Source organism: Arachis hypogaea, chromosome 16 (genome assembly GCF_003086295.3).
Source record: "Arachis hypogaea cultivar Tifrunner chromosome 16, arahy.Tifrunner.gnm2.J5K5, whole genome shotgun sequence".
Classification (NCBI taxonomy): Eukaryota; Viridiplantae; Streptophyta; class Magnoliopsida; order Fabales; family Fabaceae; genus Arachis; species Arachis hypogaea.
The window spans coordinates 105,997,679-106,022,309 of record NC_092051.1 but is presented as its reverse complement, the minus strand read 5'-3'; positions in this window follow the sequence as shown (position 1 = coordinate 106,022,309).

Genomic DNA, 24,631 nt, shown 5'->3' with positions numbered 1-24,631 from the left:
TGGGGTGAGTGATGATACCTGATGAGCAGATATTTTATACGCTTTTTGCCATCATTTTTCATATAGTTTTTAGCATGTTTTAGTTAAGTTTTATTAAGTTTTCATAGGTTTTAGCGTAAAATTTACATTTTTGGATTCTACTATGAGTTTGTGTTTTTCTATACAATTTCAAGTATTTTATGAATGAAATTGAGGAGCTGAAGCAAAAGTCTGATTCAGAGGCAGAGAAAGCACTGCAGATGCTGTTAGAATCTGTCCTCCTTGCACTCGAAAGAGCTTTTCTAGAGCTACAGAAGTTCAAATGGAGCGTTCCCAATGGTTATGGAAAGCTAAAATCCAGGGCTTTTCAGCAATATATAATAGTCCCTACTTTACTTCAGAATTGAAGGCCCAAAACTGGCCAGCCATCTGCCCTATTCTGGCGTCCAACGCCCAAGGGAGGAGAGACCAGCGTCCAACGCCCAAGAAGGTGCCCCTAGCCAGCGTTCAATGCCCTAGAGCCCTCCTAGCACGTGGCTTACTCTTTTGCTCAGCCCAAACACTCACCAAGTGGGCCCCGGAAGTGGATTTTTGCATTAAAAGACTGTTTTATCCTTCTTATGTAATCCTTAGTCATTGTACAATGTTGTTTTTCTATGTGCACTATTTCTATTCTTAGAATTGAAACAAATTAAAATTCTTAATTCTCTACGACGTCTAGTGCCAAAAAAGAATTCAGGAACAAGCAAATCATAATGATTTTTTTCTTTATTTTCTGTTATTTTTTTATCTCTTGTTCTTGGAATGGATTTTGCAAAGTTCGTCTTATCAACATTGTTTTTTCTGGATATCTTTTCTTAATTTGACGCTTACTATTATGAAGCAATGAAAGTACTATGGTTTGATATATATAAAATTGTTCATCCTTTTCTCTAGACAGACGAATTGGTTCCACAATAAACATTGCCTTTTTTATCAATTTATTATTTTTCGTCAATCCTGTAAGACTTAAACTCTTTTGATTTGCCATAAGATCTAGATTGAGGAGAATTGAATACACGAACAATTGGTTTACGGTATAGAAGAAATACATGTATATATGATACTAGATATTGGATGTTAACGAATAGATAATCTCTTAACCATCCCATCAAATAGGTAGAAGATTCATTAAACTGTGAGATATTACCCTGCCATAGTGTAATGTATTTCCAATGCCAGTAAAAAGTAACCCAGCCAATCGTATTTAACATCCAGAAAGAAAGGTAAGGACCCTTACCTCTGGGGATAAGAAAATCATCATCGGGTTAGCGGACCCAAAACTATAGAACTTGGGTATGGGTATTTTGTCGAAATGGAATGGCCTTACCTTATTGTTTTCTTAAAAAATAAACAAAATTTTTGTAAATGGTGGATATTTCTAAATAAAAAAAGTATGTCCTAAGCTTTAGCTTTTAATCCGCATATTTTTACCCTCCATAATTCTTCCTCAGCCAGGCTTGTGCAGAATAGCAGAACAAGTAAAGTATTTGTAGCATAGCAAAAATGCCTTCCTCGTCATTAATATGTTTGCTCGCGGCAATTGTAGCCTCTCGGGAGAATTGATGATTGCATCAAAGATGCACTTGTTATTGCTAATACTAGTACATCGGAGAATTCTGAATTGGTTAGTTTAAATAGCCCCGGACTGTGGAACAAGGGAGTATCCCGAATCTACACCGAGGTATTGACGGTGATTCTCAAATATCGCAGAACCGAACGGGATACAATGAGATAAAATGCAATAAAGACAACAAAAGACAGGGGGAACGGGTTACCTACTTTTAACGGTCAAAGCGAACCCAACCCTTTAATTTCGAATTCAAGAATTCGGAATGAACCAAACCTCCCCAAGTAGGATTCAAACTTACGACCAGTCAGTTAACAGCCGACCGCTCTACCTCAGTAGCATCTAGTATTTATTTGAGAACTTTTATACTTTTAGGGAGGAACCAGTTCTTTCGAACACTTTACATGTTTCATTGTATTTTCTATCAGTATGAGTCTCTAAACCTCCTAGGTTGAGGGGAGGAGCTCTGCTGAGTTTTATGGATTAATAAAAGTATTACTGTTCTATCTTCAATCTGTGTTTGATTCTCTATTCTAAGATGTATCTTCGTTCTTCATCCTTATGAATGCGTTGAACCGGAATAAGGTTATCTCATTCTACATGGGTTTAGAGTGAGTCATTCATCGGACAATGATGAACCACTAGCTTGATTATACATCTCTTAGACGGCTAATCCACGACTTCTTTGTGGACTTCTCGAGACACCAGTTCAGCCGAGGTATGGGGAGATTAGGGTCTTTGTGGTAGAGGCTAGAACCAAAGGCGCAACATTCTCTGATCTGGAAGATTCGACCTTGTCTGTGGCATTTTAAGTAGGACCACTAAGGGAAATGGACTGCAGAAGCTTCACCCTCAATCAGACTGGATGCGCACTAACCCTGGTGTTCAGCTCTGAAGGAGAATCGACGACCTCTCAAGAAAGGCGTTGATCACATACAACCTGTCATAGAAGAAATCATTCACGGTTGGAGGAGACAGTAAAACCGAATTAATCCAGAAGAATAAGGCATCTCTGATGCCTTAACCATCCTCTTATCATTACATTCACCATCAACTGAGTAACGTTATCTTTATTTTACTTTTATGCATTTTAAACAATCAACCAACTTTTCTATCCGCCTGACTAAGATCTACAAGATAATCATAGCTTGCTTCAAATCACAATCCTCGTGGGATCGATCCTGACTCACTTAGGTATTACTTGGACGACCCCGTGCACTTACTGGTTCAGTTGTGCGAAGTGTAATTCTGCGCACCAAGTTTTTGGTGCCATTGTTGGGGATTGTTCGAGTTTGAACAAACTAACGAATTATTTTGTTGCTTAGATTAGGTATTGTTTTTAATTTTTTTTAGTCTTTGATTTTTCTTTTTCGAAAAAAATAAAATTTTTTTCAAAAATCTTTTCTTTTCTTTATTAATCTTGATCTTTTGTTCTTGTTCTTGTTAGAGTTCGAATTTCTTGAGTCTTTTTCCGAAAATTTTCAAAAATAGTGTCTTTTGTTTGAGTCTTGTGTCAATTCTTAAGTTTGGTGTCTTTGAGTCTTTTTCTTTAAAATTTTTGAAATTGGTGTCTTTGATTTTCAAAATTTTTAAGTTTGGTGTCTTTTGCATGTTCTTTGTTTTCTTGGAATTCTTTGAGTTTTGTTCTTGGTGTTTCATATACCACTATTTTATGATATATTTTGGAATGAATTGAGTGGGTTTTGTCAACTATTCTCACACTTATTCATGTAAATTGCATGTTTTTAAGTTTTCTTCCTAATTTTGTGCTATGATTGAAAACATGCTTTCTAGGCCTTAAATTGTTAATTTTAATTCTCCTTTATTACCATTCAATGCCATGATGTGTTTATTAAGTGTTTTAAGGTTTACAGGGCACGAATGGCTTAAAGGATGAAGATGAAGCATGTTAAAGTGGAAGGAACACAAGAAACTAAAGAGTTGAGAAGCGAGGAGCGACGCGCACGCATGGCTGACGCGTGCGTATGACCTGGAGCGTCTTTCAGTAACGCGTACGTGTGACCAGCGTAGAAGTTCAACGATGCGTATGCATGGCTGATGCGTACACGTGATAGAGTGTCACGTGCTTCACTTAACAGAACTCGCTGGGGGCAATTTCTGGGCTGATTTGGACCTAGATCCAAGCCCGAAAATATAGACTAGAGGCAGAGATGGAGTTGAGACTGACCACACTTCACTTTTTGCTTTAGTTTTTTATTAGTTTTGAATTCTAGTGAGAGAAACTACTACTTCTCTCTAGGGTTTTGACATTCTGAGTTTTATCTTCGAATTGGATCTTGAGAGAGTTGCTGCTACCTTTATTCCTCATCATTTTGTTCTTAGTTTCTTCTTAAATTCCCTTATTTACTCTTTTCCATTTGATTATTGAATTCATGTTTGGATCTTGTCACTTTTGAATCTTATTAATGCATTGGAGTATTTTTATGTTTATTTTCATTGCTTGTTTGATTCGTGTTAATTATTGTTCGTGCCAATTTTGATTTAACTAATTTTTCATATTTATCTTGTCTTTTATTTACTCCTATTATATGTTTGTGAAAATGGCATTCATGTTAATGGAGTAAAACTCCCAACTTGGTTGTGAGTGAGTAATTGGAAACCCTTGAGTTGTGATACTCAAGTATTAATCTGTAATTGGGGATTGCTGGCTAACTCGATTTTCAGCAACTCTAGTCCTCCCCCACGGAGTGACTAGGACTTGTGAGTCAGAGTTAGTGACAACCACTTGACTTTTCTTCAATTGTTAGAGGATAACTAAGTGGGAGCAATGAACCTTTACTATTATACTTGGGAAAGACAACAAGGGTAGAAACTCCAATTCTCTCTCCTAACCAAGGCCTTTTATTTTAAATACATATTACCTCTTGTTATTCATTCATTGCTTTAATTTCTAGTTATTTATTTTTCCATTCTCAAATTCCAAAAATAGTCAGAAAAATCCTAACCAATAATTTGCATCCTATGTCAACTCTTAGGGAAACGACCCGGGATTCTACTCCCAGTTATTTATTATTAATTGTGACATAATTTAAATTGATAGTGGAAATTTCATCGGTTAAGACTGTACTTGCAACGCTGTTTTAGAAAATATTTTTCAGGAATTCTTGACCGGCATTTTTCCTCCCATCAATTTTTGGCACCGTTACCGGAGAGTTGCATATGTGTGCTAAGTTATTGGTTGGTGTAAATATATTTATATTTACATAATTGCATTTTTATTTGTGTGTTTTTGTTTATTAGTATTATTTACTATTTATTTTTTTCTTAATATATTTTGTTGCCATGAGCTTTATGTTTCTTTTATTGAATGACTCGTTCATTACCGGATCCGAGGCTAGCCGCATTTGATCATGAAATTGAAAAAACTATTTCACACATTAGGCGAGCTCGGTGTCGGTTAGCCTCCGAGGGTGGTGAATGGGTTTTACCCAATTCACCAATCTTTTCCGAGGTTGAATCTGAAGCGTCGTTTGAGGAAGAAACTAACTCCTCTCCTACTAAATCTATTGACGTCTCTTCTGTTGATTTAGGTGCAGATACTATGGCCGCTCCTAGAAGGATTACTCTCAAGGAAGCGGGAGCTCCGGATTTTACTCTTTAACCATTTCAGGCGCGTCATCCAAATTTGACTGCTGATTTTGAACTGAAGACTACATTGATTAATCTACTCCCTAAATTCCATGGTTTACCTGCTCAAGAGCCTATCAAGCACCTTAGAGACTTTCAAACAGCTTGTTCAACTACTAGGCGGCATGGTGTGGATGAGACTGTTGTTTGGTTATATGCCTTCCCATTTTCTCTTGGGGGAAAGGCAAATGAGTTGGTTCTACACTCAACCTAAAGCTGTTGTTACTAATTGGGATTTTCTTATAAGGGAATTGATGAGCGGATATTTTATATGCTTTTTGACATCACTTTCATATAGGTTTTAGTAGTTTTTATTTAGTTTTCATTAAGTTTTTATAGGTTTTAGTGTTAAATTCACATTTTTGGATTCTACTATGAGTTTTTGTGTTTTTGGGCAATTTCGGATAATTTCTGGTTGAAATTGAGGAGTTGGAGCAGAAGTCTGATTCAGAGACAGAGAAAGCACTACAGATGCTGTCCATATTTTACTTCGGATTAGAAGACCCAAAACTGGCGTCCAACGCCAGCTTCCTGCCCCCTTCCAGGCGTCCAGTGCCCAAAGAGCAGAGCCTAGCATCCAAAGGCCCAGAGAGGACCCCCTAGCTGGCATTGCATGCCCCAGGAGCCTCATAGCACGTGGATCTCATTAAAGCTCAGTCCAAACACTCACCAAGTGGGCCTCAGAAGTGGATTTTAGCACTAAATATACTGTTTTACCCTTACTAGTCATCTGTTTAGTATTTAAAGACTTTTTACACGTTTTATCATTCATTCTCGATTGGGGAGAACCTTTTACACCTCCCATGGAAGGAGGTCTGCCATATTTTCATTTTTCCATTGTTTTTACTTTCAGTATGAGTTTCTAAACCTCTTAAGTTGAGGGGAGGAGCCCTGTTGAGTTCTATGAATTAATAAAAGTACTATTGTTTCTTCTTCGATCCATATTTGATCAATCTCTAAGATGTATATTCCGATCTTCATTGTGGTGAACAGCACGATCTGATGAATTGACTTTGTTCATCACATTAAGACGAATGTGCCTGACAAACACTCGCGTCTACTTGGGTTCGTGTGAATATGATAAACCACTATTTTATGGTTTATCTTGTGCTCAATTGAGTAGTTTTTATCAAGTCTTTGCACACTTATTCGTATAAATTGCATGATTTTAAAATTCTTTCCCAATTTTGTTTTATGATTGAAAACTTGCTTCCTAAGCCTTTAAATTGTGTATTTTAATTCCCCTTTATACCATTTGATGCCGTGATCCGTGTGTTAAGTGTTTTCAGGCTATATAGGGCAGGAATGTCTTAGAGGATGGAAAAGAAGCTTGCAAAAATGGAAGGAGCACAAGAAATAAAGGAGACAATCAGCAAGGAGCGACGCACACGCATGGATGACGCGTGTGCGTGATTTGGAGATTTGCACAGCGACGCGTGCATGTGCTTGACGCGTACGCGTGACATGCGAAGATGACTATCGACGCGTACGCACGACTGACGCATACGCGTGACATGCGCCACGTGCAGAAAACGCAGAAAACACTGGGGGCGATTTTGGGCTGATTTTGGACCCAGTTTTCAGCCCAGAAACACAGACTAGAGCCAGGGGACAAGCAGAGACTCAACACACATTGACATATTCACTTTTACAGAGTTTTTAGTTTTGAGTTTTGGAAATCTTAGAGAAAAAACACTACTTCCTCTAGGTTTCCTTCACATTCATAGTTTTTTGAGTTTTATGCTTTTGATTTGGATATTGAGAAGAGTTACTACCTCCGTTGAAGTTTCCATTATTCTAGTTTGTTTCCTTATTCCTTTACTCTTTTAATCGCCCATTAACCTTGTTCAGATACGTATGTTTATGATTTTGGGATTTATTAATGCAAAGAACTACTTTTACCTTTAATTAAATTTCAGTTAGTATTTTATTTAATTTATCATGTCTTCTCTTTATTCCCTTTATATGCCTGTGAACGTTGTATTCATGTCAATAGAGTAGACTCCCCACTTGACTTGGGAGTTGATTAAAAGAAAACCCTTGAGTTGGAACACTCAAGTGTTAATTTTGATTGGAAGTTGTTGGCTGGCTCTCTAGTCTCTGACTCTAATCCTTCCTTAGGAGAGGATTAGGACTTGGGATTCAGAGTTGGTTAGTTAGTTACTTGACTTTCCTTTATTCAGTAAAGGATAACTAAGTAGAACAATAACCTCTTATTATTACACTTGGAAAAATCCAACAAGGATAGAACTTCTGATTAATCTTCTCCCAGTCAAGGCTTTTTATTTTGAATACATAAATCTCATTTAATTTATATTGCTTTAATTTACAATCATTTATTTTTCTGTTCTCCAACCCTTAAAATTTCTCGGAAAACTTCTGATCAATAAAATAACACTCTTTTGTCAACTCGTTGGGAGACGACCTGGGATTTCTACTCCCAGTATTTTATTATTAATTTGTGACAACCCTTTCTAAATTGATAAGCAGGATTTTCGTCGGTTAAGAACTGTACTTACAACGCTGTTCTATTTATAAATTCTTAATTGGCAATGTTCTGCCACGTCAGAATACTTAGCCGGAAAGCACGAACCATCAGCTATGTTTATACATCTCTCAGATGGTTAATCCATGATTTTGTTGGGTCATTGGAAACTTCTCGAGATACCAGTTCAGCCGTCTCCGGGGAGATTATGGTCTCCGTGGTATAGGCTAGAATCCATAGAAGCAGCATTCTCTGATCTGGAAGATTCGACCTTGTCTGTGGCACTTTGAGTAGGATCGCCAAGAGAATGATTTGCTAAGAGCTTCACCCTTCGTCAAATTGAATGACCACGGGCAATGGCGTTCATTCTATAGCAGAGGAGATCAAGGACCATTGGCGTGGCTTTGATCACTTACAGCCTGTCATAGAAGAAGATCATTCACAAGCAAGGAAGAGAGTAGTACCAGAATTACCTCAGAAAGACAAAGCAACTCCAACTCTCAATCTGATCCTATCACTTATTCCTATTATTTACTATTCCAAGCATTTATGACAGATAATTATTCAAAGTTTATCTAACATAAAACCTTCTAATTCCTCCTGACTAAGACCTACAAGACAACCATAGCTTGCTTCAAGCCACAATCCTTGTGGGATCGACCCTGACTCACTCAGGTATTACTTGGACGACCCAGTGTACTTGCTGGTACTGCTGCTGTTGTACGAAATAGTGTGGGTTTTGCATACACGTGCACCAAGTTTTTGGCGCCGTTGCCGGAGATTGTTGAGTTTGGACAAACTACCGGATTGTCTTACTCCCTAGATCAGGTAATTTATTTTATTTTTATTTTATTTGAGTCTTTTATGTTGTTTTCTTCTTCTTCAATTTTCGAAAAATTCTAAAAACCTTTTAAAAAAATATTTTTCTTTTCTTTGCTTAATTTGTGTTCTTGGTTTGAGTCTTTGAGTCTTTTATTTTTATTTTCTCCTTCTTCAAAATTTTTGAAATTCTAAAAAGTTTTTCAAAAATATTTTTCTTTTCTTTGTTTAATCCTTGCATTTTTTGAATGTGTCCATGTTCTTGGTAATTTCATGTTCTTTGAGTCTTTCTTTCTAAAAATTTTTCAAAAATAATTTTTCTTAGTCAAATCTTGTGTCAAGTCTTTAAGTTTGGTGTTTTCTTTTTATTTTTCTTGCAATTTTCTAAAATTTGGCTTTAGTTTTCTAAAAATTTTAAGTTTGGTGTCCTTGTTATGTTCTTGTGTTCTTTGAGTCTTTAAATTTTTGTTCTTTGTATTCTTGTGAGTCTTCAAGGTGTTATTGAGTCTTGCATGTGTTTTGATCTTAAAATTTTTAAGTTTGGTGTTCTCTTGTGTTTCCCTCCAAATTTTCGAAAATTTGGGTGCACTAGATCTAAAAATTTTAAGTTTTGTGTCTTTTTTGTGTTTTTCTCTTTCATCATAAAATTCAAAAAATCAAAAAAATATCTTTTCTAACTAATTTTCACCTTAATTTTCGAAATTTTTCAAAAAAAAAAAATTTTAGATTTCAATTTTAAAATTTTATCTTATCTTATCTTAGTTGTTAAGTTTTCAAAAATCAAATTTTTCAAAAGTAAAAATCATATCTTTTTCAAAAAAATCTTATCTTTTTCAAAATTCAAAAATCTTATCTTATCTTTTTCAGAATTCAAATTTTTAAATCATATCTTTTTCAAAATTCAAATTCTAATTTCAAATCTTTTTAAAATCATATCTTATCTTTTTCTAATTTCAAATTCTAATTTCAAAATCTTTTCTTATCTTAATTTTTATCTTATTTAAAATTTAAATTTAAATCTTTTCTTATCTTATCTTTTATTTTTATTTTTATTTTTATTTTTTTTATCTTTTCTTAATTAATATCTTATCTTCTCTCATCTTTTTCAAAAGCACCTAACTAACTCTTCCCTCTCAAATTTTCAAAAATACTTCTCCTATTTCTCTCTCATCTTTTTCAAAACCTCATAACTAACCCTTCCTTCCTTAATTTTTGAAAATAATATCTTCTTCTCTCTCTTCTTTTTCAAAACCACCTAACTAACTCTCTCTTCTTAATTTTTGAAAAAACCACTTCTCTTTTTCTCTCTCTTATTTTCAAAACTTCCTAACTAACTCTTCTCTTCCTTAATTTTTGAAAATTCATCTCTCTTCTCTCCCTTCTATTTTTCGAAAATCAACATTTAAATCTTAAAATATTTTTAAATTATTAACATAATTTTCGAAAAAAATTAATTAATTAATTAAATAAAAATAAAAATATTTTAAATCTTATTTACTTTTTCTATTTATACTTCTTCTCTTCTCATCTCTATTCATTCAATTCTACTTTAATCGACTATTTGCCTACAATTCTTTATCTTCTTTCCTTTCTTCTTCACATCTCACTTGGAGCTTCTTGTCAATTGGCATAGAAAGCTCTCTTGTGATTTTCTCTTTTTATTTACTCTTACCCACTAATTCCAAGATATTTTTCCTTTACTTATTTTATTTATTTCTATTTTTATTTTTATTTTTATCTTCTTCTTTCTCTACTTCTGACTTTAAGGAGGAGCTTCTTGCCAATTGGCACAAAGAACTTTCTTCCTTTCCATCTTTTTTTGGCTTCTTGTTTATGACCAAGAACAGGGATAAAGAACCCCTCTTGACTTCTGATCCTGAACCTGAGAAGACTTTGACGAGGCGTTTACAACTAACTAAAGCACAACACTCCGGAAGAGACCTTTCAGAAAGTTTTGAACAAGAATTGGAGGATATGGCCGAACCAAAAGAGGAGCCTAGAAAGGTTCTTGGTGACTTCACCATGCTTACCTCTAACTTTTATGGCAGAAGCATTGCTGTACCTGCCATTGGAGCTAACAATTTTGAGCTTAAGCCTCAGTTAGTCTCAATTTTGCAGTAGAACTGCAAATTCCATGGACTTCCACTAGAAGATCCACATTAGTTCTTAGCAGAATTTTTACAGATCTGTGATACTGTAAAGACTAATGGAGTTAATCCTGAAGTCTACAAGCTGATATTTTTCCCCTTTGCTCTAAGAAACAGAGCTAAGTTCTGGTTGGATGCCCAACCTAGAGAGAGTAGACTCTTGGAAAGAGCTAGTCAATGCTTTTCTGGCTAAGTTCTTTCCCCCTCAAAGGATGAGCAAGATAAGAGTAGAAGTATAAACCTTCAGACAAAGAGAAGGTGAATCCCTCTATGAAGCTTGGAAAATATACAAGAAACTGATCAGGAGATGTCCTCCTGATATGCTCTTAGAATGGTCCCTCATAGGCATGTTCTATGATGGCTTGTCTGAGATGTTCAAATTTCATTGGATAGCTCTGTAGGTGGATCTCTCCACTTGAAGAAAACACCTGCAGAAGTACGAGAACTCATTGAGATGGTTGCAAACAACCAATTCATGTACACTTCTGAGAGGAATTCTATAAACCATGGAACCTCTCAGAAGAAAAGATTTCATGAAGTTGAGACTCTGAATGCCATCCTGGCTCAGAATAAGATATTGACCCAACAGGTCAACATGATCTCTCAACATCTCATTGGGATGCCAACTGCATCTAGCAGTAATCAGGAAGCTTCTCTTGAAGAAGAAGCTTATGATCCTGATCAACCCACCATGGAGGAGGTGAATTACATGGGAGAAGCCTATGGAAACACTTACAACCCTTCATGGAAGAATCATCCTAATCTCTCATGGAAGGATCAACAGAAACCTCATCAAGGTTTCAATAAAGGTGGTAGGAACCAGAATAGGTTCAACAACAGACCACCATTCCCATCTTCTCAACGGAATATGGAGACTTCTAAGCAGAGCCTTTCTGACTTATCCATTCTAGTCTCCAGCCTCACTAAGACCACCCGAAGTTTCATTAATGAAACAAGGTCCTCCATTAGAAACTTGGAGGTATAAGTTGGTCAACTGAGTAAGAGGATCCCTGAGATCCCTCTTGACACTCTTCCCAGTAATACTGAGGTTAATCCTAGAGAAGAGTGAAAGGCCATAACCATGGAGGTTGAGGCCAAATTGAAGGAGAATGGGAAGGCATTGAACGCCAGTGAAGAAGCCTTCACTGGGCGTTCAACGCCCACCAGCCCAGAGAAGCTGGCGTTGAACGCCAGCAAGGACATCCCTGCTGGGCGTTCAACACCCAAAATGCTAGAGGGACTGGCGTTTAACGCCAGTCAGGGTGTACAGCAAGGGCGTTCAACGCCCAATAAGCTGACAAAGCTGGCTTTGAACGCCAATCAAAGCACACCCTTTGAGTGCCTGAATCCCACTCAAGAACCCTCTAGCCCAGAACCAAAGGAAACCACAAAGATAATTGAGGTTCCTTTGAATGCACTTCTGCAGTGCATGAGTTCTGATAACTACTCATCCTCAAGTGAGGATGAAGACACTAGGGAAGAGTAAGTTGCTCGTTTCCTAGGAGCTCTAATGAAGCTGAATGCCAAGATATTTAGTACAAAGCCTCTGGAGGAAGAACCTCCCCTGCTCACCAAAGAACTCCATGCTTTGGTTCAGCAAGAGCTACCTCAAAAGCTTCCAGACCTTGTACACTTTCTGACTCCTCACACCATAGGCACTATGACCTTTGAGAAGGTTCTGTGTGACCTAGGTTCAAGCATTAACCTCATGCCGCTCTCATTAATGGAGAAGCTCGGCATACTTGAGGTACAAGTTGTACACATCTCTTTAGAGATGGCAGAAGAGACCATGAAGAAGCCATATGGCTTAGTGGAGGATGTCTTAGTTAAAGTTGAAAACCACTACATCCGTGCAAACTTCATTGTCTTAGACATAGGAGAGGATGAGGATGACTGTGTCATCCTTGGAAGACCTTTTCTAGCCACAGCCAATGCTATCATTGATGTGGCTAAGGGAGAACTAACCCTAAAGTTAGGGGAGGACCACATCTTATTTAAGATTTCTCACCCTAATTCTCCCTCTAAAAGAGAGATAACAGTGCAACACCTAGTGTGCAGACCCTCTCTTTCTGTGCAGAGCTCTTCAGAGTCCCCAGACATCAATTCTGAGTTTGGTGTTGGGCAGTCCTCAACAAGCTCTAAGCACAAAGGTACTAAGAAAAAAGTACCTAAAGGCTGGAAGGACAAGAAGGTCCCAACTAAAGGCCTCTCACCTGGTATGAGAGTTGTCTTCACTAAGAAGTCAGCTTTACCATATACAGTGAGTCGTGTCCTATCTCTAGAGCATGTAGAGCTCATTCATGAGAGGACAGGAAGAAAATTCACTGTCAGGGGCGAAAATCTTATCCCTTACTCACCTTCTTAAGGAGTTGAAGGTCAAGCTAGGGACTTTAAAAGAGCGCTTGTTGAGAGGCAACCCAACTTTACTCAACCATGTTTATTTTCATTTTGTTTTTCTTTCAGTTGTCAGAGTCATGATCATGTGCATCAGTCAAGAGACAGATTTCACAGCAGTGAAAATAGAACACTCCAAGCGGAGTGTCAAAGTTGAACACCAGCGAGGAATCCCTCCTGGGCGTTCAACGCCCCAAGAGGAGAGCATTGCTGGCATTGAACGCCAGCCTGGGAGCAGCCCCTGGGCGTTCAAACGCCAATGCAGAGAAGCAGGAAATCTGGAATTTCCTAGCCTCTCAAGATGAAGTGGTCCCACAGAAGCTCCACCTACCCCACCTTCTTCTACTCTACTTTGCTCGAGGACGAGTAAAACTCTTAAGGTTGGTGTTGCAAAAGCTTTACTTTTTGACTTCTACCACTCCTAAGTATAGAAGAAGATGATGGAACAAACTAGAGAGCATGCCGCCTCAACAAAGACAAAGGGACACAGAAGAGATCAAGCACTACACGGGATCCTCAAGGAGGAGCACTGGCCACCATCATTCAGGTAGATTCGTTCTCTTTTACTCCTTTCCTGTTATTTTTCTATTTTCTATCTGTTTACCTGTTCTCTTGTTGTAAGTTGCATGATCATTTGCATTTGATGTCTTTAAGTTATAAAATGTTCCATATATCGCTCACCTTGCTTAAATAAAAAAATTTTTATTGAAAAAAATTGAGAGATGCATGAATTTCAAGTTTAAAATAATATTAGTTTAATTAGTTTGAGGTGGTGTCATTTCCTTTTGTTTTCTGAATGAATGAAATAAACAATGCATGTTTGAAGTTGAAATTTTAGAATGTTGGCTCTTGAAAGAATAAGAAAAAAAGAAAAATATTCTTGATAATCTGAAAAATCTGAAAATTGATTCTTGAAGCAAGAAAAAGCAGCAAAAAGCAAAAGAAAAAAAGCATGTTGCAAAAGAAAAAAAATTATATGCATGCAAAAAAGAAAGAAAAAATGGCAAAAAAATAAAATAACAAGCAGAAAAATCCATTACTGCCCAAAAATACAGGGAAAGGAGGGTAGATTGAAAAAGCCAATAACTCTTTAAACCAAAAGGCAAGGGTAAAATGATCCAAGGCTTTGAGCAACAGTGGCTAGGAGGGCCTAAAGGAATAAAATTCTGGCTTTGAGTTTATATTTAATACAATTTGAGGTATTTCAGATTTATGATTTTAATTTAGATTTTTACGTTCTTAGCTTGAATTGATTAATTGGTGACACTTGAGTTATCAAACTCCTTTGTTGATTGATAATTGGAATTTGTTGGTTGGTTTGGATCCCTCTAAAGCTAGTCTTTCCTTAGGAGTTGACTAGGACTTGAGGAATCAAATTGATTACTCCACTTGACTTTCCTTTATTTAGTAAGGGTTAACTAAGTGGGAGTAATGAACAATTCTCATCACAATTGATAAGGATAACTATGATAGGATTTTCGGTTTTCATACCTTGCTAAGAGCTTTATTGGTTATTAATTTAATTCTTGCAATTTACTTTTCCTGTTTATTATTCAAAAACCCAAATAACCAATAATAAATCATACTTCCCTAAAATTCCTTGAGAGACGACCCGAGGTTTAAATACTTCGGTTATCAATTTTATTGGGTTTGCTTTAGTGACAACCAAAAATTTTGCATGAAAAGATTTCTTGTCAGTCTAGAAGCTATACTTGCAACGAGAACTTAATTGTGAAAATTCTAAACCGCGTGAGAGTTCAGTTCGTTCAAAATGGCACCGTTGCCGGGGAGTTGCAATTGTGTGCCTTATTATTGGTTATTGTAAATATTTACTTTTGCTTGTTTATTTGTTTTTCTTTTTGTTTTTGTTTTTAATTTTTATTAGCCACTATGAATTCTCACCCCTGTCGCTTTGAGTTTGGTTCCAATGTTGTTGTAAGGAATGGAAGCTATAATGGGAACATGCATCAAGGTCGAAATAATCAAAGATGGAAGGAGCCACGAGGATTTGATCAACCCTTTTGGTGGCAACGCCTTCCAAGATACCATGGACAACGACCATCCTACGATGCATGCCAAGACAATAGTTATGGTGGACCTTTTCGTGACAACCAACCTCCACCAAATTACTATGGTCAAGAGCCATTCTGAGGTGCGTACCAAGATGATAGATATGGTGGACCCCCTTGTAGTTACCAACAAGCCCCATTATATGCCTATGAACCACCTCCTCAACATAGCTTTGAACCACCATACTCACAAGCCACCCACGACCATTCACCTCCATATGACCCTAACTCTTATCCACCCCAATTCCAATCCAATTACTCCCAAGAACCACCATTTTCATATGCACCATATCCATGTCCATCGACCCGAGAATCACAGGATCGTCTCAAGGAAACAGTGGATAAATTTCATGCAACCCTTCATCAATTAGAACAAGCAATAAATCGATTAGCCCATAGCACGAAGGAGACACTAGAAGCTCCGGTGGACAGTAAGGAGCATGACTTTGTATTGGAACAAGTGGAGGAAGCCGAGATTATCAAAGAAGAAGAATTGGTTGAAGACTTAGGAGACGCTGAACCTCCATAGGAATTAAGAGTTGTAGAGGATTCCGCCAAGAAATTCGCAATTGATGCTAAGGAGGATAGTGCACAACCCCCAAGACATGTACCTTATGAAGAACTGGATGGAACAGATCAAGATGCAAGTTTCCTTGGTAATGATGATCATGAATCAAGCTCTCCTAGTGATGAACTTGCATCCAAAACTGAACTCTTTGAGCTTGAAGAATCTTCCCCAGGTGAACTCTTTGATCAAGACGTGGTTGCAGTTGAAGAGGTTTGTAAGGAAATGGCAGAATTCACAGAAGAGTACAAGGAAGTGGAGCTTGCAAGACCACTGGAAACACCTCTCCATCGGCCATTACCACCCAATACAAACTTCAAGTGGGTGAAATCCTTAGCCTTTATCTTAACCTTCCCACTTGAATATGGTTTACTTGAAATCGATGGCCAGTGATAAACCACTATTTCATAGTTTATCTTGTGCTCAATTGAGTGGATTTTATCAACTCTTTACCCACTTATTCATACTATTTGCATGGTTTCACATTTACCTTCCTGATTTTGTGCTATGATTGAAAACATGCTTCTTTGGCCTTTAAATTGCTAATTATTAATCCTCTCTTATTACCATTAGATGCCTTGATATGTGTGCTAAGTGATTTTAGAGATCACAGGGCAGGAATGGCTCAGAGGATGGAAAGGAAGCATGCAAAAGTGGAAGGAATACAAGAAGTTGGAGAAACTGCTAAGCTATCCAGCCTGACCTCTTCGCACTCAAATGGCTATAACTTTAGCTACAGAGGTCCAAACGACACGTTTTCAGTTGCGTTGGAAAGCTAACGTCCGGGGCTTCGATTTGATATATAATTTGCCATAGCTGCCCCAACGCCAAGCGACACGAACGCGTGGATCACGCGGACGCGTGACCTGGCAGGAACGCAACCCGCGCGGACGCATGGACGATGCCTCTGCGTCACTTTTCCGCGACCTGTACGTACCAGAATATGCTAAAGGCGATTTCTGGGCTGTTTTTGACCTAGTTTGCGGCCCAGAAAACACAGATTAGAGGCTATAAAGTGGGGGAATGAATCCATTCATGAGGAAGCTTTCATATTCACAATTTTAGGAGTAGATGTAGTTTTTAGAGAGAGAGGTTCTCTCCTCTCTCTTAGGATTTAGGACTTCTCTTAGTTTTAGGAGTGACTCTCAATCCCAGGTTCAATGTTCTTTTTATTTATTTTCTTAATTTAATTTATGAACTCTTCCATGTTACATTTGATATCTTTATTAGTGCTAATTGAGGTATTTTCAGATTTATGCTTTGTTTCTTTTATTATATAAATAATTTGAATTTTTCCCTTTTGGCTTTGGTTGAGTCATTGGAGACACTTGAGTTATCAAACTCATTGTTGACTGAAAATTAGAATTCTTCAAGAATTAATTCGAGTTCCAATAACTCTAGCGTTTCCCAAGGAAAGACTAGGACCTGAGGAATAAAAATTAATTCATCCACTTAACTTACCTTCATAGTTAGAGGTTAACAAAGTGGGAGAAAAATCCAATTCTCATTACAATTGATAAGGATAACCAGGATAGGACTTCCAATTTTCATACCTTGCCAAGAGTTTATTTTATAGTTATTTATTTATTTTATTCTTCTTATGCAACATACTGCTCCCTTACTTTCTAAAACCCCCTAATTTACAAGACTCATAACCAATAATAAGAACATACCTCCCTGCAATTCCTTGAGAAGACGACCCGAGGTTTAAATACTCAGTTATCAATTTTAAAAGGGGTTTGTTACTTGTAACAACCAAAACGTTTGTATGAAAGGACTTTTGAATGTTTAGAAACTATACTTGCAAGAGGATTTATCCGCAAAATTCTAGACCACGCAAAAGTTCCTCTCATCAGCCAGCTTAGAGCTCTTTGTGGCTTTAAGAGTAAGAGGGAGATGGTTAGTGATAGGAGTTGGCATATAAAGTTCAATACGGTTCCACGTTACAAATTGAAGTGCAAGAATTGGTGTAGAGCTCGATTGAATGGGTTTCGGAAGATGTTTGGGTATCTCAGTGGAAATTCAGTCTGCGTACCACCCGGTTGGAATAATTTAGATCAGAGCGAAGATGGGTACAAAAGCAAAGTTTGGAATCTTGGAATTCATTCTGATGATCAACACTCCTAGAGCCTGATCACCTGCTTTAACTTGCTTGAAGGCTTTACGTTCCTAGTTTGGGACCCCGGAGGCTATTGGAATTGCAAACGTTGGTGGAAATTTCTGGATGAGTGATGAGCGGATAATTTATACGCTTTTTGGCATTGTTTTTACATAGTTTTTAGTATGTTTTTATTACTTTTTATTATATTTTTATTAGTTTTTAAATAAAAATCACATTTCTGGACTTTACTATGAGTTTGTGTATTTTTCTGTGATTTCAGGTATTTTCTGGCTGAAATTGAGGGACCTGAGCAAAAATCTGATTCAGAGGCTGAAAAAGGATTGCAGATGCTGTTGGATTCTGACCTCCCTGCACTCAAAGTGGATTTTCTGGAGCTACAGAAGCTCAATTGGTGCGCTCTCAATTGCGTTGAAAGTAGACATCCTGGGCTTTCCATCAATATATAATAGTCCATACTTTGCCCGAGATTTGATGGCCCAAACTGGTGTTCAAAGTCAGCCCAAGGAATTCTGGCGTAAAACGCCCAAACTGGCACCAGAATTGGGGTTAAACGCCCAAACTGGCACTAAAGCTAGTGTTTAACTCCAGGAACAGCCTAAGCATGAAAAAGCTTCAATGTTCAGCCCAAGCACACACCAAGTGAGCCCCGGAAGTGGATTTCTGCATCATTTACTTATTTCTGTAAACCCTAGGCTACTAGTTCATTATAAATAGGACCTTTTACTATTGTATTTTCATCTTTCAATCTATCTATTAATCATGTTTTGATGATTGAACCCCTCTTTGGGAGGCTGGCCTCACGGCCATGCCTAGACTTTTTACTTATGTATTTTCAATGGTGGAGTTTCTACACCTCACAGATTAAGGTGTGGAGCTCTGCTGTTCCTCATGAATTAATGCAATTACTACTATTTTTTTATTCAATTCATGCCTACTTCTTCTTTAAGATATTCACTCGCACTTCAACCTGATGAATGTGATGATCCGTGACACTCATCATCATTCTCACTTATGAACGCGTGCCTGACAAATACTTCCGTTCTATCTGTAATAGCTTGAGTGCGTATCTCTTGGGTTTCTAATCTAAGATCAGAACCTTCATGGTATAGGCTAGAATTATTGGCAACCATTCCTGGGATTCGGAAAGTCTAAACCTTGTCTGTGGTATTCCGAGTAGGATCTAGGAAGGGATGACTGTGACGAGCTTTAAACCTGCGAATGTGGGGCACAAGTGACAGTGTGCAAAAAGACAATGGTCTTATTCCGACGCTAGTGGGAACCGACAGATGATTAGCCGTGTGGTGACAGCGCATATGGATTTGTTTTCATCTGAGAGGATCATACAGCTTGCCATGGAAGGAGGTAACGCATGGTTGGAAGAAGGCAGTAGGAAAGCAGAGGTTCAGAAGCAACAAAGTATCTCCATACGCTTATTTGAAATTCCCACCAATGAATTACATAAGTATTTCTATCTTATTTTATATTTTATTTATATTTTAATTATCAAAACCTCATAACCATTTGAATATGCCTGACTGAGATTTACAAGGATAACCATAGCTTGCTTCAAGCCAACAATCTTCGTGGGATCGACCCTTACTCACGTAAGGTATTACTTGGACGACCTAGTGCACTTGCTGGTTAGTTGTGCGGAGTTGTGAAAAAGAGTTGAGATTACAATCGTGCGTACCAAGTTGTTGGCGCAGTTGAGATCACAATTTCGTGCACCAAGTTTTTGGCGCCGTTGCCGGGGGTTGTTCGAGTTTGGACAACTGACAGTTCATCCTGTTGCTCAGATTAGGTAATTTTATTTTATTTTTAAACTTTTTATTTTCGAAAAAATTTTCAAAAAAATAAATTATTCTATGTTCTTCAGAATTTTTAAGAATGAATTCTATAGTTTCAGATGATGCTTTTATCATCACAGGAGCTAATTGATTCCCATCAATTTGGCTGTTGTATGTAATGTCCTGCTGAAGCTTGGCTAGCCATGTCTAATCTTTTTAGACTGAAGCTTTAGACTAACATTGCATGATTCCTGGAATTCATATTAAAAAAATTTTTGAATTTATTTATTTTTTCCTTTTCCAAATAATTTTTGAAAAATACAAAAAAAATTTCATAAAATCATAAAAACAAAATAATTTGTGTTTCTTGTTTGAGTCTAATGTCAAATTTTAAGTTTGGTGTCAATTGTATTTTTCTGATTTTCGAAAATTCATGCATGGCGTTCTTCATTGATCTTCATGTTGTTCTTGATGATTTTCTTAGGTCTAATCTTTAAATTCTCTTGTTTTGTGTCTTTTGCTGTTTCTCATGTGCATTCTCAATTTGTTAGTATCTCCAATATAAAAATTTCTAAGTTTGGTGTCTTGCATATCTTTCTTTTCTTAAAAATATGTGTTGATGTTCTTCTTGACATTCAACGTGTTCTTGCATGTATTGTTTATTTGATCTTAGTCTTTTTTTATGATTAGTTTCATTTTGTTGTTGAACTCTCATCATTAAAAAATTCAAAAAATTTTTCAAAATTATGTCTTTTCAAGTCAATAATACAGAGAATTGAAGATCCAGAACATACAGCAGAGGAATTACAGAGAAAAAGCTGGGCATTCAAAATGCCCAGTGAGGAAGGAAAACTGGCGTTTAAATGCCAGCTAGGGTACCTGGCTGGGCGTTAAACGCCCAAAAGGGTAGTATTTTGGGCGTTAAACGCCAGAATGGATACCATTCTGGGCGTTTAACGCCAGGACAACACAAGGGAGGTAAGTTAGTTTTTAATTCAAATCTTTTTCAAATCTTCATACTTTGTCAAAATCATATCTTTTTCAATTTCCTTCTTAATATTTTCGAAAACTTTAAAATTTGATTTTCAAAATCTTTTTCTTATTTTTATTTCATAATTTTCGAAACTAATGCTAACAATTAATATTTTAATTCAAAAAATTTCAAGTTGTTACTTGCCTATTAAGAAAGGTTCAATCTTTAAATTCTAAAATCATATCTTTTAGTTTCTTATTAGTCAAGTAATCAACTTTGATTTTCAAAAAAAACATTCAAATCTTTTTAAATTGTTTTTCAATCATATCTTCTCAATCATATCCTCTCAACCACATCTTTTTCAAAATAATTTTCAATCATATCTTTTTTATTACTGATTTCAAAACCTTCTTCAAAATCACCTAACCACTTTCTCACTTTTAATTTTCGAAAAACCATTAACCATTTTTCAAAATTCTTTCTAATTAACTGATTGTTTCAAATTTTAATTTTATTTTGTTTCTTTTAAAAATTTTCGAAAATTCCCTCTCTCATCTATTTCTATTTAAGGACTAACACTCCTCCTCAATTAGCAATTCGAACTCTCTCTCTCTCTTCATATGTTCGAATTCTTATCTACCTACCTTATCCCTCTATTCCTGTTTTCCTCTGACACCTCAAGGAATCTCTATACTGTGACATAGAGGATTCCATACTTTCTTGTTCTCTTTTCTTTCTTATGAGCAGGAACAAGGATAAGGGTATTCTTGTTGAAGCTGATCCTGAACTTGAAAGGACCTTGAAGAGGAAGCTAAGAGAAGCTAAAGCACAACTCTCTGGAGAGGACCTAACAGAAATTTTCGAAAAAGAAGAAGACATGGCAGCCGAAAATAACAACAATGCCAACAATGCAAGGAAGATGCTTGGTGACTTTATTGCACCCTCTTCTGACTTCTGTGGAAGGAGCATCTCAATTCCTGTAATTGGAGCAAACAACTTTGAGCTTAAGCCTCAATTAGTTTCTCTGATGCAGCAGAATTGCAAGTTTCATGGACTTCCATTGGAAGATCCTCATCAATTTTTAGCTGAATTCTTGCAAATCTGTGACACTATTAAGACCAATGGGGTTAATCCTGAGGTCTACAGACTTATGATTTTTTCCTTTTCTGTAAGAGACAGAGCTAGGACATGGTTGGACTCACAACCTAAAGAAAGGCTGAACTCTTAGGAAAAGCTGGTCAATGCCTTCTTGGCAAAGTTCTTTCCACCTCAAAAATTGAGTAAGCTTAGAGTGGAAGTCCAGACCTTCAGACAGAAGGAAGGCAAATCCCTCTATGAATCTTGGGAAAGATACAAGCAGTTGATCAGAAGGTGTCCTTCTGGCATGCTTTCAGAATGGAGCATCATATGCATATTCTATGATGGTCTGTCTGAACTGTCCAAGATGTCATTGGACAACTCTGTTGGAGGATCTCTTCATCTGAAGAAGACGCCTGAAGAAGCCCAGGAACTCATTGAAATGGTTGCAAACAACCAATTCATGTACACTTCTGAAAGAAATCCTGTGAATAATGGGACAACTCAAAAGAAAGGAGTTCTGGAGATTGATACTCTGAATGCCATATTGGCTCAGAACAAAATATTCACTCAGCAAGTCAATTTGATTTCTCAGAGTCTGATTGAAATGTAAGCTGCATCAGGCAGTACTAAGGAAGCTTCTTCTGAAGAACAAGCCTATGACCCTGAGAATCTTGCAATGGCAGAGGTGAATTACATGGGAGAATCCTATGGAAACACCTACAATCCTTCATGGAAGAATCATCCTAATCTCTCATGGAAGGATCAACAGAAGCCTAATCAAGGCTTCAATAATAACAATGGTGGAAGAAACAGATTTGGCAATAGCAAACCTTTTCCATCATCTTCTCAGCAACAGACAAAGAATTCTAAGCAGAGCCACTCTGACTTAGCAACTGTAGTCTCTGATCTATCTAAGACCACTTTCAGTTTCATGACTGAAACAAGATCCTCCATTAGAAATTTGGAGGCACAAGTGGGTCAGCTGAGTAAGAAAATTACTGAAACTCCTCCTAGCACTCTCCCAAGAAATACAGAAGAAAATCCCAAGAGAGAGTGCAAGGCCATAACCATGACCAACATGGCCGAACCTGGAGAGAGTAAGGAGGACGTGATTCCCAGTGAAAAAAACCTCATGGGATGTCCTCTGAACAAAAAGAAGTTCCCCTTTGAGGAACCAAGGGAATCTGAGGCTCATACAGAGACCATAGAGATTCCATTGAGCCTACTTCTGCCATTCATAAGCTCTGATGAGTATTCATCCTCTGAAGAGGATGAAAATATTACTGAAGAGCAAGTTGCTAAGTACCTGGGAGCAATCATGAAGCTGAATGCCAAGTTATTTGGTAATGAGACTTGGGAGGATGAATCTTCATTGCTCATCAATGAACTAAATGATCTGGTTCAATTGAAATTACCTCAGAAGAAACAAGATCCTGGAAAGTTCTTAATACCTTGTACCATAGGCACCATGACCTTTGAGAAGGCTTTGTGTGACTTAGGGTCAAGTATAAACCTTATGCCCCTCTCTGTAATGGAGAAACTAGGGATCCTTGAGGTGCAAGCTGCAAGAATCTCACTAGAGATGGCAGACAATTCAAGGAAACAGGCTTATGGACTTGTAGAGGATGTCTTGGTAAAAGTTGAAGGCCTTTACATCCATGTTGACTTCATAATCCTGGACACTGGGAAGAATAAGGATGAATCCATCATCCTTGACAGACCCTTCCTAGCCACAGCAAAAGCTGTGATTGATGTTGACAGAGGAGAGTTGGTCCTTCAAGTGAATGAGGACTACCTTGTGTTTAAAGCTAAAGAATCTCCTTCTGTACACATGGAGAAGAAGCATGACAAGCTTCTTTCAATGCAGAGTCAAACAAAGCCCCCACATTCAAACTCTAAGTTTGGTGTTGGGAGGCCATCATCATGCTCTGAGTATCTGTGAGGCTCCATGAGAGCCCACTGTCAAGCTATTGACATTAAAGAAGCGCTTGTTGGGAGGTAACCCAATTTTTACTTATCTATGTTAAATTTCTATTGTGATTTTATGTTTTCTTTAGGATGATGATCATGTGGAGTCACAAAAACAAAAGCTAAAATAAAAAAAAGTATTGAAAATAGCACACCCCGGAGGATGAGCTTACTGGTGTTTAAACGCTAGTAAGGATAGCAGAATGGGCATTAAATGGCCAGTTTGGCACCATTCTGGGCGTTCAACGCCAGAAAAGGGCACCAGACTGGCGTTTAACGCCAGAAAGAGGAGAAAAGCTGGCGTTAAACGCCAAAAATGGGCAGCAACCTGGCGTTAACGCCATGATTGGCACTCCAAGGGGCGTTTACACGCCAAAATGGTGCAGGGATGAGAAATCTTTGACACCTCAGTATCTGTGGACCCCACAGGATCCCCACATACCTCAACTCTCTCTCTCTTCTCTTCACCTTCCCATACCAGCCCTCCCCAAATCACTTCTTCACCTCTTCCCCAAACACCATTCACCTATCAAATCCTACCCTCTTCTCCATATCCTCTCCATCACTCACATTCACCCTTCATTAAAACCCACCACATATCCCCATCTCCTCTATTTCTTCTTCTTCTCATCTTTTCTTTCTTCTTTTGCTTGAGGACGAGCAAACCTTTTAAGTTTGGTGTGGAAAAAAGCTCTGCTTTTGTTTTTCCATAACCAGTAATGGCACCTAAGGCCAGATAAACCTCTAGAAAGAGGAAAGGGAAGGCAATTACTTCCACCTCCGAGTCATAGGAGATGGAGAGATCCATCTCAAAAGCCCATCACTAGAAAAAAGATGGAGCAAACAAGAGAGCCCACTCATGGACCTCAATAAGAGCATGAGGAAATTCTTCATCAGGAAATCCCTGAGATGCCTCAAGGGATGCATTTTCCTCCACACAACTATTGGGAGCAAATCAACACCTCCTTAGGAGATTTGAGTTCCAA